Source organism: Myotis brandtii, unplaced genomic scaffold (genome assembly GCF_000412655.1).
Source record: "Myotis brandtii unplaced genomic scaffold, ASM41265v1 scaffold10, whole genome shotgun sequence".
NCBI lineage: Eukaryota > Metazoa > Chordata > Mammalia > Chiroptera > Vespertilionidae > Myotis > Myotis brandtii.
The window spans coordinates 2852521-2861592 of NW_005353325.1; the positions used below are offsets into that span (position 1 = coordinate 2852521).

The window sequence follows — 9072 nt, forward strand, 5'->3', positions numbered from 1 at the left end:
GCTATAAAAAGAAATTGAGTAATTTACAACTAAGGAGTGATCGCCAGGATATATTAAGTAAAAAAAAAGCAAGGTATATAGCATTTTATCATTTATAAAAGAAAGGAGGAATATGAATATATATGTGCTTACATTAAAACAATAACAGGATGGAAAAGTAAATCAAAGCTTTTAGAATCTAATTACTTAGGAGGGGAAGAAAGGGGTAGAGAAAACAGAGAACTTACACTCCCTTGACTAAACTCTTGTTTTGTGGATCTGACTTTGAAACTATGAAACTAGTATACATAATTATAAAACAAAATTATATTTAGAACAGGTATTAAATATCAAAAGTAAATAAATGAACTTAAATCCATATCCAGTTAGTACATAATTGTAGAGAAAATTTATTAAGACTGACCTACAGTGTGGTAGTCACTCTGAGAGGAGCCCACCACCTCCTGGTATTCACACCTCTAGGTATTACCTCCTCTTAGGTATGGAGTAGATTCAGAGACTGGTTTTTAAGAATAGCATGCAAAACATCGATGTCCATAGCAGTGTTATTCACAATAGACAGAAAGAAGGAAGCAAATGTCCATCAATGGATAAATGGATACACAAAGTGTAGTATATACATGCAATAGAATATTATTCAGTCTTAAAAAGGAAAGAATTTCTGACACATGCCACAACATGGATGATCACTGAAGACCTTACGTGGAGTGAGCTATGCCAGTCACAAAAGGACAAATATTCTGTGATTCCACTTACGAAGTACCTCAAGTAGTCAATTCACAGAAATAGAAAGTACAATGGTGGTTGCCAGGGGCTGGGGGGAGACAGGAATGGGGAGTTATAATTTAATAGGTACAGAGTTTCGGTTTGGAAAGATGAAAACAATTCTGGAGATGGATGGTAGTAATGATTGCACAAAAATGTGAATGTACTTTAACGCCAATGAACTGCACACTTAAAAATGGTGAAAATTGTAAATTTTGTTACGTACATTTTACCACAATTTTTTTCAAAATTAGAATGCAGCCTATGTGATTGGTTGGCACTCTAGGAACAGGTTATGAAAAGGCCATGGCTTCCATCGTGGACACCCTACCTGCCTTTCTCCAAACTATAAACCAGCTGCTGTGTTGTTAGTTGTCCTGTAGAGGGGCCCAGGACCTGGTGCTCCGGCCAACGGCCAGAAAGGACCTGAGACCTGCCAATAATCACATGAGTGCGCTTGAAAGCACCCCAAAGGATCCTTTGTGTCCCTTCCAATTGAGCCTTGGGATGAATGTGGCCCCAGCTGACACGCAGACTGCAGCTTTATGAGACACCCTGAGCTAGAGGCACGCAGGTAAGCTGCGCCCCTACAGAAACTGACCCACGCAACTGTGAGATGTTTGCTGTGTTAAGCCACTAAGTTTGGGGTGATTTCTTGCACAGCAGTAGATACTTAATACACAGTACTATGACTAACCATTCCTAGGGACATGTACCCTTCGTCCAAAAGAGAGCTGCAACTTCCATTGCTGGGTAAACAGATGGTCCCTGAATGACAATGGTTCCATTTATGATATTTCAGCTCTACAATGGTGGGAAAGCGGTGCACATTTAGTAGAAGCCTCGTTTCAAAGTTGTAATTATGATCTTCTCCCAGGCTATGTACACTTCTCCCAATATGTACACTACTCTCCCATGATTCTGGGAAGCCACTGCAAGCCACAGCTCCCAGCCTTGCGCACGATCAGGGGGGTAAAAAAACGATACTCTAGTACACTAGAGCCTAGTGTACTGTGCTGCCAGTGTTTTTTGGATATTGTGTCCCTAGCATGTTGAAGGTAGGCTAGGCTAAGCTATGATGTTCATTAGGTTAGGTGTATGAAATGTACTTACAACTTACTACAGACTTAACTTATTATCAGGACATAAGCCAAGTCAAGGAGCATCTGTATATCCAAGAGAAAAAGTACCTATGTCCACCAAAAGACATGTACAAGAATGTTCACAGCAACTTTATTCATAATTATCTCAAACCAGAAGCAACTCAAAAAATCATTAACTAGAGAACAGACAAAAAATTGTGATCTTTCACACAATGGAATACTACAAGACAATGAAATAAAAACCCAAACTATTATTAAATACAACATGGGTAAATCTCACAGATGTAATACTGAGCAAAAAAAGGCAGACAAAAGCAAACCTTTAACATTGGTATTGCAATCTGGAGACTGACCAGTATACTAGTATAATGAGGTACTATAAATAATTATATAATGTTCTAATTGTATTTATTCCTGGTCTCATTAAGAACCAGGATTCTCAGCTGAGAGAAAGATGAAAATATCAATTTAAAAAGAGTAAGTTAAAATCTTTTTGTGTTGTCATTGAATTAGATGTATCAGTATGAACTCATGAGGTTCTCTATCTTTATATATATTTTAGTTCTGACTACTGAAGAGGCCTAGAAACAGGATCAATCCATTAACAATGAGAAGCCCTAGAACCCGCCCAGACTGTAGTCTTGAAATCCCATTCCCCAATAAGAGAATCAGGACTCTCTAGAGAACTTGGTGATATTAGGTGTGTAGAGAATACGTACACAGTGAGCCTGGAATTCCTTGTCACACCAGACAAAGAAGCTTTCCAAAATGATTAGCCATGTTAAAGTAACTCAGTAAGCAACTTGAAAAAGCTCCCACACCCCAAAGACTAAATGATTTAAGTATTAATAAGGATAATGAACATAATTTTTTAAAAATCCAAATCATAATGTTTGTTTAAATTAAAGAGTCCATAACAAGTTTGGGGGAGAAGGGAAGACCATAATTGGTCACTGTTGGAGAATGCTAATATAACCAACTTACTTTTTGAAATTGGCAAGCCAAGGGAAACTTTAACCTTTATCCAACTTTATCCTACTACACAGTCATGAGCCACTTAATGACTGGGATACATTCTGAGAAATATGTCTCCAGAGGATTTCGTTGCTGTAGAAACTTAGGAGTGCATTTACACAAACCTAGATGGTACAGCCTGCTACCCACCTCAGCTACATGGGATATAGCCTATTGCTCCTAGGCTACAATCATGCTACTGTACAAAACAACAACAACAAAAAACCTACAAGATTAAATCAAGAGCAAGAGAACATGATGCAAACAAGAGACGCAATAAAAAACCCACAAGATTAAATCAGAGCAAGAGAACATGATGCAAACAAGAGACGCAATAAACACGATGTATCAGGCATACTGTTTTACAGCAAACTTTTTTTAATAAGTAGAAAGAGTACACTAAAATAATGATAAAAAGTATAGTATAATGAATACACAAACTAGTAACAGTCATCATTTGTTATAATTATCAAAAAAGCATAGTACATAATTTATATACTATACTTTTATGCAACAGGTGGCACAGGTTTATTTCACCTGCATCACCACAAACATGTGAGTAATGTGTTGCACTATGACATTATGACGGCTACGTCGTCACTAGGCAATAGGAATTTTTTTACCTGCCCTGTAACCCTACAGGACCACCGTCGTATATGTGGTCCCTTGCTGACTGAAACACTGTTATGTCGTGTACGACTGTACAAACTGTACCTCTAAGGTAACAAATAACACATGAGGAATACTGTCTCTTTATAGAACATGCCATCTGACATATGAACAGTAAAGTTACAGCATTAAAATATCACTATCTTGCAACCCCCTAATGATTTAATAGACCTAAAGCAGGAAGTCCATCACCTGTTTCTGCAAGTAAAGTTTTCCTGGAACATAGCCATGGCCACTCACTTACTAGTACATTTTGTCTGTGGCGGCTTTCCCATTACAACAGCAGAGATTAGTAGTTGCTGCAGAGAAGACCAGATGGCCCACAGAGTCTAAAATATACACTATTTGCTCCCTTACAGAGAGAGTTTGCCAACCTCTCATCTAAAGCGTTGTGCACAAATAGCAACTAACCACCAACAAGCAGACATCTGCACCACACAGTCACCTGTTACAGACACAGGCCAAAAGAAATCAAACCTGAATCTGAGCATGTCTCAAGATCTGACTACCAATTAACAAGAAATACAAAGGATAGATTAGTAGGTTAATCACTTCACAGAAATATAATCAGAAGCAGCCACAACTACAGGACAAGGACCCAATTTGTTCAATAAATCAATTTTCAGGACAAAAAGGGAAGGTGCAGGTGAGGAAGAAACCTTAAGAGGAAAATCAACCAATTTCAGTGGAAGGAGGGCTTACTTAGGTCCTAATTAATCCAGTCAACTGCTCTAACTGGGTAAGAGTTAGGATTGGCACCAACTAGGTAAGTGATTATACTGAAATTGTTGTTTATTTAAGGATGATAATGGTATCGTGGTTAATTTGTATATTTACTTTTATAAGAATTTATTGGAGCCAAACTAATAACATGCTGGAACCAAGATCTCAAGCACTCTCATGGGTGTGTACACACACACACACACACACACACACACACACACATATTTTTTAAGAAGGTCTTATACTTTAAGAATACATACTAAAATCCAAATAAATGATCTGATGTCCAAGATTTGCTTTAAAATAATACAGGAGAGGGAGAGAAGTCAGTGGGAGACAGATAATTTGGCCATGACTTGATAATTATTGAACTTTGATTAGCACAAGGGGGTTCATTATACCAGGGTTTATTTATTATACAAGTCTATTTACTTTTGCATATGGTTTAAATTTCCCATTAAAAGATTTCTTCTTCAGACACCAAAAACAAATCTGAAGTGAAAAGAAGAGGCCAGGAAGTATGCTAGGTAGCCCCAAAAAGGCAAGCTGGTAGTGGTCTTCTGAAGGAAGGCTAAGCAGCCAACTTTGAAAAGAACCAGTTTAGACAGACCTTTTCCAACCACATCAAGCAGCTGGAACTAGGAGAAAAGAATGTAGATGGCATTTTAACTTATATTTGAGATTTGGTAAAACAGGTTCCTCAGGATGTTAAAAAGGCAAGAGAATGCAAGATGCTGCTGCAAGGATGACCACGGGGTTTGGGTGAGTAGAAGGCTAATGAGGCTAGGAAAAACTAAAAATAAGAAAAACAAGAAAACTCCAGGAAACTACAAGTCATAACAAAGACAAAGAACAGATTCGAAAAGTGCGACATGATAGAGGGTTATGAACATGACAGGAAACTTTCCAAGACCTCAGAAATGGAAGTGGTCCAGGTGAGGATGAGGTCTGAGGAAGAAGTGATGGGGTATGAGGAGTACACAGAACTGTGGGGCTCCAGGCCTAGTGAACTAATGCTGGTTTACTACTTGGTTTCAGCTACCCACCAAAGAATCAGACCCTTCTCCCAAGCTCAGTTCAGAAGGTTTTAAAAGGACCCCAGGACTGGAACCACTGTTCTAAGACATAGTGTCCTGGAAATGATGGATGCCAACCAGGTCAAGGGCCATGCTGAGAGCCATGAATATGATACAAAAGACAGACAAGGAACATCTGAGTCAAATGAAGAAAATGTCTATAGAAGTCAACAGAAGAGAAGGATAAGAATGTGGAGAGAAAAGAATAAAAGAAAGAAGAAAGACAACAACTTCAAAAGAAAATGGTTAATTGAAAAATGTTCTGATAGTGAGGATCTTATTCTAATCCCACAGTTCAAAGAAAATAGTCTGAAAATATCTCTGTGAGACAGGTTAGGGAAGAAATGGTATCCTCAAAAAAATAAAAATAAAAATCTATCAATTTGTTCATTATGGTCATAAAGTGTTAGGTATATGAAAACACCAAAAAAATCTTATATATCACTTAGCTTAATTCACCCATTTCATAGATGAGAAAGCCGGGGTCTACTAAGGCAAATTAACTTGTACTCAAGAACACAATGCAATTAATGGTTAGAATTAGAGCTAAAACGTACACCCTTCTTCACTCAACCTCCCTGCCTTGCATCTTCACCTAGCACCACGGTTTCCATTTGGTGACTTACTTCCTTACAAATGCTAAATGTCATTATACATTTTCATCCATAAAGAGCAGGCATTTGGTAAGTATTTGTTGACTAACGCTCAAAATGAACCTACTTCAATCATTTTATTTAGTAAAGATCTCAAATTTCAGCAATTTGTTCTGCTCCATTTTACTCCTCTGTACCCCACCCCCAAAATGTGTTCTAAGTAAATCTCAGACGTTCAAAAACATGTTGGCTAACTAGCATCTACGATTCCAAAAAAAAATGTTAAGAATATGGAAAGACACACATAGTGCCTGCTATAAAAAGAAGAACTGGAATTACACACCTCTCTTATCATCTCCATAAATGTATACCTAATTTACAATCGCTAGGAAGAGGTTGTTCTTGACACAATGTATTCAAATACCTAAATAGATAGGAAATGATAATCTTGGGATAAACTGCCTCAGCCTCATAGCAAGGGATTATAGAGTACATAGAGTACACAAACATAAAGTTGTTCTCATATTTTTATTCTTTATAAATAACACATATTATACTGTAACCAGAATATAATATGAAAAGGATGATTTAAAGCTGCCAAAAACTTGATGTTACTGCTATTTCAAGATGTGATTTTTTTTTTAATTAGCAAAAATAGTGCGGGTATTACTTACATGTAAAAAGAGAAGGTATAAAATAGGAGAAGGCAATCCAAATATTGTTTTACAAAGTTCTATTATTTTTTTAAACACATATCCTTACCACTTAGAAAGGATTGTTGAGGCACACAGTTTGTAGAAAAGACACCAAATTTGGAAAGGATCCATCTAGAAGCTTTTTCAATCTTGTGTTTTGTAGGCACACAAATGGGCACGCCAGTGCAAAGCAGTAGTGATTCACCATGTACAAAGCAGAATGTGGAATGATAAAGGCTGGAAAAGAAAGAAATATGGTTGGTTATTAGTAAGAGCCATGTTTGTAACAAAGTTGTAACATTTTATCATTAGTGAAATTAGTTTTTATAACTGAGAATTTGGCTAACAAGAATTTACTTATAAAAAAATCTCAACTATCTAGGGAAAAATCTATCTGCAAAGAAAAAACAAGATTCTAATTTAAATATTTTTTTCACCACCTGTAACATCTTTCTCAAGTACATGATGAACTTCTTCACCACCTGTTTCTTGACGACACAAGAGCTATCATCCTAAGAGTGCTTACATGGTACTTAAAGGCATATACTAGTACATTATGGGACTTGGAGTATTAACCCTAGAACTATCTATCTTTCAAAAAGTTCCCAAGGAGGTAAGCATTCTCCATTGCTCAACAATCTTTCTGGGACATTCTTCTAAAGGCATATTGTAATTGTACACTCACAACATAAAGCAAGATTATTGTGGGATTACTTGTAAAAGTGAAAACAACCCAAGAGGGTTGGTAAAGTCACCTATGTTACATCCATAAGAAAGAATATCATGTAGCTGTAACAATGAATGAGGAAGCACTTAGTGTTTTTCTATGAAAAGATCACCAGAACAAGTAAGGTACAGAAGTATATATACAATAAGAAACAGGGATAGGAATTAACAGCACTCAATGTGTCATTTTGACTTCTGAAACATGTAAATGTTCAAACAAAATTAAATGTAAGACAATTTTTCCAAATATGCTTGATTTTTGCTTTCATTCCTTTTTCATAAAAACATGAGCTTCAATATGATCGGTATAACAAGGCTACTTTTCCTGGAAAATCAAACGGCAGTTATTTTCTTGTCCTTCAGAACAAAATTTCTCTTTCCTACTGGAAGCAATTCAACATAGATTCAGTGCCTACTATGCCTACGTTGTACCAGCACCATACACATCAGAGAACGAAACTAAAAAGTCCCTGCTAAGTGGCCTTAAAGCTCAACTGTTATCCATTTACTCACTGCTAATGAAGGTGCAGTAAAAAAGGCATAAATATCCATTGCTAAAGGAAATGTAAATTTGACAACCATGATGAAAAGCAATTTGTCAACATAGAACAAGAATCTTTAAAATAGTCATAGTTACTGACCTAATTACACTTCTGGGAACTCAAAATGCACAGAATTTTATGTATAAAATTTTTACATTAGTTATAAAGAAAAACTGTAAGAAAGCTAAGTGTCCAAATTTGGAAAATAGTTAACTAAATTATGATTTACTCAGCAGATGCACTATCAGGTTCTAGTTAACCTAGAAGTAATTTCTAGTTAAACATGAAATGCTGGTTAATGTATTTATTCTCACTCCCTTCCCACACTCCTCTGAACTAATTGTAAATTTGAAAAACTAAAAAGAGAGAGAACACTAAAGAGAACAGAACAGATATTCTTTGATAAAATAAAAATACAATTTCAAAAATAACATGGGCAAATGCTGTTAACTAAAAAAAAAAAAAAAGGCATGACTCAATTATATATAATTTCAGCCATATTTTTAATACATTAAAACATGAAAAAAAACCTACTAAATATTATTTCTAAATAGTGATTTTTTAAAAGTGATTTTTTTTTCTTTTATGCTTCTCTATATTTTCCAAAATATCTCCAAAGGGCATTTGTTACTGTTATAGTCAGAAAAATAAAATCACTTTAAAAACATACGCATGCCACTTTGAAAAACAGTCTGGCAGTTCCTCAAAAGTTAAACATGACCGCAAGACAGTCTCTTCAATAAATGGTGCTGGGAAATTTGGTCACATACATGCAAAAAAATGAAACTAGATCACCAACTTACACCATACACAAAAACAAACTCAAAATGGCTAAAGGACTTAAATATAAGACGGGAAACCATTAAAATCCTACAAGACTCCATAGGCAGCAAAATAGCAGACATATGTCGTAGCAATATCTTTACTGACACAGCTCCTAGGGCAAGAGAGACAAAGAAGAAAATAAACAAATGGGACTAAATCAAAATAAAAAGCTTCTGCACAGCAAAAGAAACCATCAACAAAACAACAAGAAAGCCCACTGCGTGGGAAAACATATTTGCCAATGATATTTCAGATAAGGGTTTAATCTCCAAAATTTACAGAGAACTCATACAACTTAACAAAAGGAAGATAAACGATCCAATCAAAAAATGGGCAAAGGA

At 36.0% G+C, this 9072-nt stretch overlaps 1 protein-coding gene across 1 annotated transcript in view; it reads right to left on the reverse strand.

Moving 5' to 3' along the window:
- Positions 1-9072, reverse strand: part of FRYL (FRY-like) — a 238460-nt gene that overhangs the window by 195711 nt on the left and 33677 nt on the right. Inside the window, exon 2 of the mRNA XM_014534411.1 lies at positions 6706-6875. The gene's annotated coding sequence lies outside the window, so the exon portion shown is untranslated. The remainder of the gene's footprint in view (positions 1-6705; positions 6876-9072) is intronic.